At 38.8% G+C, this 11355-nt stretch overlaps 1 protein-coding gene across 1 annotated transcript in view; it reads right to left on the reverse strand.

Annotated features, from left to right (window-relative positions):
• LOC133613444 (SH3 domain-binding protein 4) overlaps positions 1–11146 on the reverse strand; it is a 44943-nt gene extending 33797 nt beyond the window's left edge. Inside the window, exon 1 of the mRNA XM_061970990.2 lies at positions 10942–11146. The gene's annotated coding sequence lies outside the window, so the exon portion shown is untranslated. The remainder of the gene's footprint in view (positions 1–10941) is intronic.
• Positions 11147–11355: the final 209 nt, after the last annotated feature.

The following is an 11355-nucleotide window of genomic DNA, read 5'->3' on the forward strand; positions in this document are numbered from 1 at the left end:
AGATCATTTAGGACCAAAACCCTTAAAACAAGTAAAAGACTCTAACATAAAATCTGCTTAGTGAGAAGAATTATCTTATCAGACAGAAAATAAGCAAATATCACCCTTATTTGAGATATTTCATCTTACTTAGATTTCAGTTTTTGCAGTGCTGTATGTGTCAGATACTGACAGAAAGATGTGGCAGGACTGATGTGGGTCAGTGGAACATCATCCTTCATAATTCATGAGTCTGCTCTGCACACAAAAATACCATCAAACCTGAGTTCTGATCTACAGATCCATGGCGCACATCGTGCTTGTTTTCGCTTTTAATCCCGCTTTTCTCTCCTCTCAAGCAGCAATGCAGCCTGTCATGTGGGAAACAAGCAAGCAGGGGCTTTTTAATGGACGGCGTCGCCATGGTAACTGAACCTCTGGATGGGATGGAAACATAAAAGCAGGGATTCTGCAGGATGCTCGTGTCCTTCAGCAGTCCGCATCCAACGATGCCATAAAAAACTGCTGACTCCGGCAAGTCACAAAGTAGCTGTTATCAGCCGGACCACCCAGAACCCGGCGCAGAGGGCGGGGCATACAAAAACAAGACAGAAGTGGCGTCTAAATGCAAATGTTGAGGAGGCCATGTGGTCCTCCTTAAGGACCCCCGCAGCTTTTGGGTCCAGATGGGAGCGTTTTAGCAACACAAACATCTGGATCCAGTGATCGGCCGTCCCGCACCATTGTCACAAAGCATTATGGGTAGAATATTTATATGACAGGTCACATGGTTACACGGAGAGGGCCTAAAACCTCTTTTTAAAAACTGATTCTTCGACATATCGTGACTTTTTATCACATCATTTCGACTTTCTTATCTCTTCATTATTACTTTTTATCTGATAATTTCGACTTTTATCTTATAATTCTGACTTTTTGTTTCATAATATTCAATTTGTATCTCATTATTATGACTCTCATACTTACAACTTTTTATCTCAAAATTATGACTTTTTATCTTAAAATGAAGACTATCTAGTAGAACTTTTTGTCTCTTAATTATGACTTTTTATTGAAATATTATGACCTTTTTACCTCATAATTTTGACTTTATCTATCTGCTTTTAACTCATTATTTCGGCTTCATATCTCATAATTTTGACTTTTTATCTCATGATTACGCCTTTTTGTCTCATAATTATGACATTTTTATCTTAAAAATATGCCTTACCATTGGGGTTTTTTCTGCGGCGGGATCGGGCTTCCATATTCTTATGACAAAATTTAAAAAAAAAGTTTTTTAATACATTTTTGAAAATGATGAATCCTTCTGGTTACATGGCGGTGGCCTAAAAATGCCTTTTTAAAAACTGATTCTTCTACGGAAGCCCGTATCGTGACTTCTTATCTCATCATTTCAACTTTCTTATCTTTTCATAATTACTTTTTATCTCATAAGTTCGACTTTTAAACTCATAATTTTGTCTTTTTAACTCTAATTTCGACTTTCTCTCATAATTATGATTATTTTTAAGGCATAATTTCAACTTTTTAACGCATAATTTTGAGGGTTTTTTTTATCTCATAATTTCCACTTTTTGATCTTATAATTCAGACTTTATAACTAATTTAGACTTTTCAACTCATAATTTCAATTTTATAACTCATGATTCCGAATTTTTTACTCACAATTGCAACTTTTATTTCATGATTACGCCTTTTTTTTTTTTTTTTTTTTTTTTAAATCACATAATTATGAGTTTTTAACTCATAATTCTGATTTACCATTGGGGTATTTTTTTTTCGGCGGAATCGGGCTTTCATATTCTTAAAAAATATATATTTAAAAAATACAATTATTATTATAAAATAAATTATTTTTAAATAGATTTTTAAAAATTATGAATAAATTTAGAATCAGGATGAATAAGAATTGCGATTCGGAGGTGACTCCATTTTTTTTGTGCATGCCTACTTCCTGTGGAGGTCCATACCCAGCCACAACAGTTCTAAGCCCTTTCTCACTTCCTGTGGAGAACGACGTCCCACAGGAAACACGAAGAATAGAGAACGTGGGCGGGGCTTATCCTTCAGAACTATGAGTGCAAAGTAAAAATGAACAAAATGGACATTCCTATAAGGGGGGGTCTACTTCAACCCTCGGGGCCATGGAGCTCACACCCAGACCCCACCTTCACCCCGCTGCAATAAGAGCATCCTGGTAGACAGTGGGGGAAGACAAAGCAGGAAGTGAGGAGCTGAGGAGGAAATGCCTTTGTGATGATGTTTGCTAGGGAGGGTTCTGGCAGTCCAGAGGAGGGAGAGGAGGACGTCCAGACCATAAAGGTGCAGGTCACCACCATGTTGATAAACATGAAAATGTTCCAGCTACGCTAACGGATGATGATCAGTCAAACGTGTTTTCATTTTGGACGCGGTGTGTTCCAGAACCACGTAGGGACTCGCCTCGCAGTGCAAACAGGTCTACTAAAGTCACATGACATCAAACGGATCCCACCGATCCTGAGGCGTCCCTGGTCTCACACCGCCATCAGCCTCCGGCAGTTTTTATTTGTCTACGTCCGAACCGGACCCTCGTGAACCCTCCCCCCTGCCGACATGTGGTCCACATGGGGTTACAACAACCTACCCAAGTAGGCAACTTAACCAAAGAAGGTTCCGTGTGCTTCCAAAGTAAGCTCAGGGGGCAGGAATGTGAGGAATGTCGGCTGCGGAAGAGATCATGAATTATTCAGCAGCTAAAACGTCAGCGCCATGGCGACCAAAAGGAGACAACTCTTTGTGCCGTTGTGCGCTCTTTGTTGCCCATCTTGTCCTGACACACTGACATGATGACATCACACACGCACACACACGTACAATTGGGCAGGCTTGAGATAAATTCTCCGTTGACATCATTGTTTACGTTTTTTTATCGGACAGCTAATTAGCTCGCTTGTTAGCTCAGCCTGTAAGTTAGTGGAATGCTTCAGTCAGTACACTTAAGTCGGTACACTTGAGTCCAGGGGTCCCCAAACTACGGCCCGCGGGCCGTATCCGGCCCCCCAGCATCCAAAATCCGGCCCACAGGAAGTCCCAAGTTAAAAAAAATGTTTTTTTTTTTTTAAATGTATTTATTTATCTTTCCTTTCTAATCCATTTTCTACTGATAGCTACTCCTGGTGTCTCCTAGCCGCTCAGGCAAATTATATTGTCTAAAAATGAATTTTCCCATCGATAACGTGACAATGTTAAATGTTGATGACCATCAATGTTAATTGATGTTAAATAACAAAATGGATTATAAAGACAATGTATATATATATATATATATATATATATACATATACACATACATACAGTATATATATATATATATATATATATATATACATATATACATATACACATACATACAGTATATATATATATATATACATACAGCCACATTTTTTTAACCCAATGCGGCCCCCGAGTCAAAAAGTTTGGGGACCCCTGCTCAAGTCGATACGTTTCAGTCAGTACACTTCGTTCCGTACACTTAAGTCGGTACACTTAAGTCGGTACACTCAAGTCAGTACACTTAAGTCAGTACCCTTAAGTCAGTACACTCAATTCAGTACACTTAAGTCAGTACACTTCCTTCCAGAGTGCGCTGGCAGTTACTTACACGCCTCTTCTTCTGTCCGCCACTCTGCAACACTTTTTGAGTTGCTCCCCAGTCGCCGTCATTTCAAGTTAGCTCCTCCCCTTCGGCTACGTAGCCAAGAAGGCAGGTATTGAGTGCAGTGTTTCCCACAGGACGGCAAAATTAAAAGACAAATCTTTGTGTTAGTACGCCTTTTTGCTGTGATTTACCAGGTTTTTTGCCCAAAAATGGCCTCTGAGCTGCACTTTGGACAACCCTGGTTTACGCATTTCACCAGGATGTGAGGTCTTAGCAATAGGCCTTTTTCCACCAAAACCTCAGGTTCCTGGAATCTTTAGTTCCAGGAACTATGTGTTCCCGTGGAAGCGTGTGGTTTGTGTTTCCACCACATTTCACAGGTCAGGTAGTTAATACAAATCAGGCTGATGACGTATGGAAAAGTGGTTTACTATATTTAATCTACACTGATACCATGTAAATAAACAATATTCTGTCAGAGTTATTTTACTAAAATGTAAGTAAATGAAATACAAAGCAATAATATACGAAACAATATAATAAATGTTTAAAAAGTACCACATTTTACATAAAAAGTCAGGCTTTTGTCCAAGAGTCAGAAAGTCGTCCTCTCAGTGAATGATGAATTCATGAGGTTTAGAATATTTATTTTGGTCCATTTCAGCTGTAAATAACAATATATCAATAATAAATGTCAGTGTTTATCTGTAAATAACAATATATAAAAAATAAATGTCAGTGTTTATCTGTAAGTAACAATATATACATAATACAAGTCAGTTTTTATCTGTAAATAACAATATATAAATAATAAATGTCAGTGATTATCTGTAAATAGCAATATATAAATAATAAATGTCAGTGTTTATATGTAAATAACAATATATAAATACAAATGTCAGTGTTTATCTGTATATAATATATAGATAATAAATGTCAGTGTTCATCTGTAAATAACAATATATAAATAATACATGTCAGTGTTTATCTGTAAATGACAATATATACAAAATAAATATCAGTGTTTATCTGTAAATAACAATATATAAATAATAAATGTCAGTGTTTATCTGTAAATGACAATATATACATAGTAAATATCAGTGTTTATCGTAAATAACAATATATAAATAATTTTAGGCAGTGTTTATCTGTAAATGACAATATATACATAATAAATATCAGTGTTTATCTGTAAATGACAATATATTATAATAAATGTCAGTGTTTATCTGTAAACAATATATAAATAATAAATGTCAGTGTTTATCTCACGCCGACAACACAAACACATCACTTTAGCGTTAGCCTGTTAGCATTCCGTTCACTTGTGTTGACAAACCGCTACTTTTTTCCCACGCTTTGGACTCTGCGGCTTATAAAAAGGCGCGATTAATTTCTAGATTTTTTTTACGCTGACGGCCATAATATTTGTGTTCAACAAATAGTTTTCATGGACAGTGTTCATAATAACAGAGTTAGTAACGCAACAACAGCAAGGCAGCGTCATAAGTGCAGCAAGTTCAATGAAGGAAATATCTGTTAACTAGTGAAATCAACAAGCAGCACCGCACTAAAAGGAACTTGATATCAAATAGGAAGAAGCAACAGACAACAACATACGCACACGTACACAGTGGGAATATTGAACAACAAATCAACGATTTAAGTGACAAACTTGCCATCCAAACAATACACCGTTTGTTGACAAGAAGATATGACAGCCATCAAAGCACATTCAATCTCTTTATCAACCAGAGCCGACAAACTGCGCTGCTAACTGCTAAAGCTAACAAACACAGCTCCGTTGAAACCCTTGACGACGTCATACATTACTAGGCAACAGGCCCCGCCTTTTAAAAGCACACACAGGCACACTGTGATCTCATTTGGAAACGTCTCTCAACTGCATATGCCAGATATTTGAAGTTGTTTTTTCTTAAGTAAAGTAGCAAATACCTTCCCTAATAATTAATTCTATTTATTAAAAACTAATTCAGTTAGTAATTCAATTACTTAACTAATCAAATTACGAAACTATAATTAATTACGGTTTAAAAATAATTTTCAGAAGACTGTCCATAGAACACCGGCAGAGACACTGAAAAGGTGCGTGATTGTTTGTGCTATGGCGCCATCTTTTGGACGAGTTCGCTCACTGCAGGTGTTGCTGGTCAAAAAAAAAAATTCTGCTTCGTCCTTTGAACTGGAAGTACAACCGCCCATAGCGTTTCTGCTTGAAACAATTCTTCATCCATCGCTCCAAGCAACGTTTGCGAGTTTTACAACTAAAATATTTCATACCTGCTAAACCGTCCCATGTGTGATGTCCGTAGGAATGTTTTCATGCATATTTGTACGTGCTATCGTAATGTATTTAAGCTAGCGCCATAAGCATTAGCAGATATGCTAACACTTTTACAAGTGTCTGTTTTAGTATGGCATTTTTTTTTTTATTGTTTCAGTTTCGTAAATTCACCAAAACACCACCGTGGAGTTATTGAGTCTGTTTAGCTGAGTGGAGAGCTAGCTTCTGCAGCTATTGGGTCCATGACGATGACTTCTGTTTTGTTTGATCAGCCGTTTTACTGCCGTGTTACAGACATCGTTTGGAAACAATTAAGGTATATAAACATTTACAGAATATTTCTGTGTAAATATCTAATTTCATAAAGTATATGTCTGTGGCTTATAGTCCGGTGCGGCTAATATATGGAGAAACATGTTTTTCTTCGAACATTTGATGGCTTAAATACCGGTGCCCTATATAACCTGGAAAATATAGTAGTTTAAAGACAGCTGAGCAAAAACACTGCAAGATAGTTCCACTGATCAGCGCTCTTCAGCACACAGATGCACCATAAAGTTCCTAAAAGTCCCTCCGCTGTCAAGTATTTTGTCATAGAAGTACACAAGAAATAAGACATAAACAAGTTATCCTCGCATACTCTAATGGCGACTGAAACTTGGTATACAAAATTTTCGGGAACACCCCAACACGTCTTCAACCAATCAGCGTTCGACAGCACACCCCGCTTCTTTAAAGTTCCTGGGAACCCACAAATGTCCCACCTCGTTACAAGGAACTTGAACATAGTTCCTGAAGAACTAAATCTGCCCGGGTAGTTTTAGGTGGAAACACAGGAGTACTTTATGGGAAAGTTTCTCTTAAAGTTCCTAATATTGCTAATCAGAGGCTTGGCTGCACGCTTCCACGCCACACCACAAGCTTGTGGAGGTGCCCTGCATATCTGGAACTCTGCTCTCACAGCGAATACGTCACCTTTTGTGAGTAAAATGATGATGCTGACAACAGCGTGTGCACCTGCAAACACAGAAGTAAATAGACCACACCACAAGTGGGTCACATGACAGCAGGTGAACAAACAAACAAGTCCACATCAGAACCAAACAATACCAGCCTGCGACGTGACCAGGAGGTGTATGCTAACCCCCCTGGAGGAGGGGTCAGGCTTATCTAAGATCACATGTGTTCATTCAAACAATGAGCTCCATTCAAGAGCAGCACAACTTTCCCCACACAACCGTCCCAGGGATGATGTCAGCTGACGTCCATTTTCCCGTACGGCGCCGTCAAGTGGTTCTTGTCGTCGACGGCCAGCAGCTTGTTTGCGTGCTCGCTGACACAAACACTCATTTGTGGAAGGGAAACACTTCTTTGTTGCGCTACTGGTGTCTCTGCAAGATGCTGCACTGCCATGGCAACACTCTTTGACTGCCCGTCTGTCAATCAAGGTGATTACTTTCCTCCATAGTCTTGGTTTAAGGACTCCCACTTCTATTGGAAACCTGTCAATCACACTGCATTCCACGCAACTGACAAGTCCACCATTCAGACCTTGGGCTGAGTTGGCCTAACGTTAGTTCTACTAAAACCTACACAACTGTGCCAATAAAACTATACAGAGTCCTCAAAACATCAAATATCATATATATGACTGAACTGCCCTGCTGTGTTTAAGATACTACTGCAAAACACTAGTCAAATATCCTCTATATGACAGTGGCAAACTGCTGTTTTTTAAGAAATGCTTGCAAAAACCTTAGTTAAAGATCCTATGACAAAACTGTCCTGCTTTTTTCTTTTTTTAGAAACTAATGCAAAAACACCAGTCCAAGATCATACATCTGAAAAGAGCCGCCTGTTGTTTTACTACTGCAAAAACATTTGTCAAAGATCCTATATATGACAGGACCACTCTGCTGTTTTAAAGAAACTACTGCAAAAACACTAGTCCAAGATCATAACTATAAAAGGGGCAGTCCGCTGTTTTTTATGAAACTACTGCAAAAACACTAGTCAAAGATCTTCTATATGGCAGGAGCAGTGGGTTGTTTTTAAGAAACTACTGCAAAAACACGAGTCAAAGATCTTCTATATGGCAGGAGCAGTGGGTTGTTTTTAAGAAACTACTGCAAAAACACGAGTCAAAGATCTCCTATAGGGCAGGAGCAGTGTGCTGTTTTTAAGAAACTAATGCAAAAACACTAGTCAAAGATCATACATATGAAAGGAGCCACCTGTTGTTTTTACTACAGCAAAAATATTTCTTAAAGATCCTATTAATAACAGGACCACTTTGCTGTTTTAAAAATAACTACTGCAAAAACACTAGGCCGAGATCTCAACTATAAAAGAAGCAGTGGGCTCTTTTTAAGAAACTAATGTAAAAACACTAGTTTTACATTCTATGAATGACAGGAGCAGTCGTTTTTAATGTTTTTTCAGAAACCACTAGTCAAAGATCCTCTAGATAACAGGAGCAGTCTGCTGTTTTTAATAAACTACTACAAAAACACTAGTCAAAGATCATCCATATGAAAGGAGCCGCCTGTTGTTTGACTACTGCAAAAACATTTGTCAAAGATCCTATACAATAAAGTACTATCTATCTATCTATCTATCTATCTATCTATCTATCTAAATGACAGGACCACTTTGCTGTTTTAAAGAAACTACTGCGAAAACACTAGTCCAAGATAATAAATATAAAAGGAGTAGTGGGCTGTTTTTAAGAAACTAATGCAAAAACACTAGTCAAAGATTGTAATATGAAAGGAGCCGCCTGTTGTTTTACTACTGCAAAAACATTTGTCAAAGATCCTATAAATGACAGGACCACTCTGCTGTTTTAAAGAAACTACTGAAACAACACTAGTCCAAAATCATAACTATAAAAGGGGCAGTGGAATGTTTTTAAGAAACTACTGCAAAAACACTAGTTTTAGATTCTATGAATGACAGGAGCAGTCGTTTTTAATGTTTTTTCAGAAACCAATAGTCAAAGATCCTCTATATAACAGGAGCAGTCTGCTGTTTTTAATAAACTACTACAAAAACCCTAGTCAAAGATCTTACATATGAAAGGAGCCGCCTGATGTTTTACTACTGTAAAAACATTTGTCATAGATCCTATATATGACAGGACCACTCTGCTGTTTTAAAGAAACTACTGCAAAAACACTAGTCCAAGATCATAACTATAAAAGGAGCAGTGGGCTGTTTTTAAGAAACTACTGCAAAAACACTAATTGTAGATTCTATGAATGACAGGAGCAGTCGGTTTTAATGTTTTTTCAGAAACCAATAGTCAAGGATCCTGTCTGCTGTTTTAATAAACTACTACAAAAACACTAGTCAAATATCATATGTGTAAAATGAGCAGTCTGCTGTACGAACCACAACAAAAACATTAGTCCAAGATCCTCTATATGACAGGAACAGTCTGCGATTTTTAAGAAACTACTGCAAGAACACCGGTCAAAGATTTTATATATGACGGGAGAAGCCTGCTGTTTTTAAGAAACTACTACAAAACCCTTAGTCCAAGATTCTATATGCGACAGGAGCAGTCTACTGTTTTTAAGAAATGACAGCAAAAACACTGGTCAAAGATCCTGTGTATGACAGGAGCAGTCTGCTGTTTTTAAGGATGACAAAAACTTTAGTCAAAGATCCTCTATATGACAAAAGCATTCTGATATTTTTATGAACATACTGCAAAAACAAAAACAGAGAACTTCTGGATGATAGAACCACGTTGCTGCTTATAAGACTCCCAAAAACACGAGTCAAAGATGCTCTATACGAGAGGAGCAGTCTGCTGTTTTTGAAAACTACCGCAAAAACACTAGCTAGAGATCCTATGTATGACAGGAGCAGTAATATTGTAATATTTTTTAAGGAAGTGCTGCAAAAACTTCAGTCAACGATCCTCTATAAGATAGGAGCAGTCTGCTGTTTTTGCGAAACCCCAGCAAAAACGCTCATCAAAGATCCTCTATATAACAAAAGGAGTATGCAGTTTTAAGGAGCTACTGTCAAAAACGTTAGTCAAAGATCCCATATATGCCAAAAGCATTCTGATATTTTTATGGACATACTGCAAAAACTAAAACAAAGATCCTCGGTATGATAGGACCACTTTGCTGTTTTTTAGAACTTACTCACAAAAACTTTAGTCAAAGATCCTCTATATGGCAGGAGCAGTCTACTACTTTTGAGAAACTATTGCAAAAACAATAGTCAAAGATCCTACGTAAGACAGAACTGCCCCGTTGTTTTGACAAAACTACGTCCAAAACACTAGTCAAAGATCCTATATATAACAGAAGCAGCCTGCTGTTTTTCAGGACTTTACCGCTAAAAACTTGAGTCAAAGGGCCTATATTTATGACAAAATCATACTGATATTTTTAAGGACCTACTGCAAAAACACAAGCAAAGATCATGTAAACAACAGAACCACTTTGCTGTTTTTAAGAAAATACTCTTAAAAATTTTAGTCAAAGATCTTCTATTTTACAGGAGCACTTTTTAGTAACCGGCTGCAAAAACCTTGCGGTTTGATACGCAGAGCGTGTTTCATTTAACGCAACGTCTTCATGGGGCTAGTGTCGCCCCCTAGCGGCCTGGCGTGTAAGCACAGCTCCAGCCGAGCATCTAAACGTCCAGACGGACTTCAGCCGTGCAGCCCATCAAGTCTCGTCAAGCCTGTCCGCCATCGTTAGGTCGTGTCGCCATGGCAACCACACGCAATGGCCGCCCGCTGAGGACACTTCTAAGATGATGATGAGCTGCTTCGGCCAAGACTCGACAAAGCAGCCACGACTCCCACCAAATACCGAAAAAACAACTTGGACACAAAGTCCACGTCCACGTTTCAAAAATGTCGGACGCAAACTTTTCCCTCAACCCTTCGCACTTTGGCGCCTTTCCCCACACTCTGTGCGCGCCGTGACGACGTCGAGAAGAAGCAAAGATGGCAGCTCACCTCCTCCAACCGCCGCACGGCTCACGTGTCTCACCGCCAGCCGGGCGCCCTGAAGCCGAGCAGCCGCCGTCGTGAGAAGCCCGCCTGCCCGCCGAAGCCCGCTGGAGGCTGAGTGGCCGCCCGAGCCCCGCCTGAGCCCCGCCAGGCCCGCGGCCAGCCCGGCTGATGTCACCGAGGCGGGGAGGAGCTCCGGCGGGTACAGCCCTCCCCGGGAGGACGTCATCCACACACACACATCATGTTATGCTGTATGCAAGAAAAACATGGACAATATGATGACAATAAACAACACTAAGTTTATTTAAAAGATCAAACTCTTACCTTGTGTTCTATCAATACACTGTCAGAAGATCATAGCACTTCCAATTAAAAAATATCCACATAGCAAAAAAAATTAAAAAAACATATATATAT

Source organism: Nerophis lumbriciformis, linkage group LG13 (assembly GCF_033978685.3).
Source record: "Nerophis lumbriciformis linkage group LG13, RoL_Nlum_v2.1, whole genome shotgun sequence".
NCBI classification, from domain to species: domain Eukaryota; kingdom Metazoa; phylum Chordata; class Actinopteri; order Syngnathiformes; family Syngnathidae; genus Nerophis; species Nerophis lumbriciformis.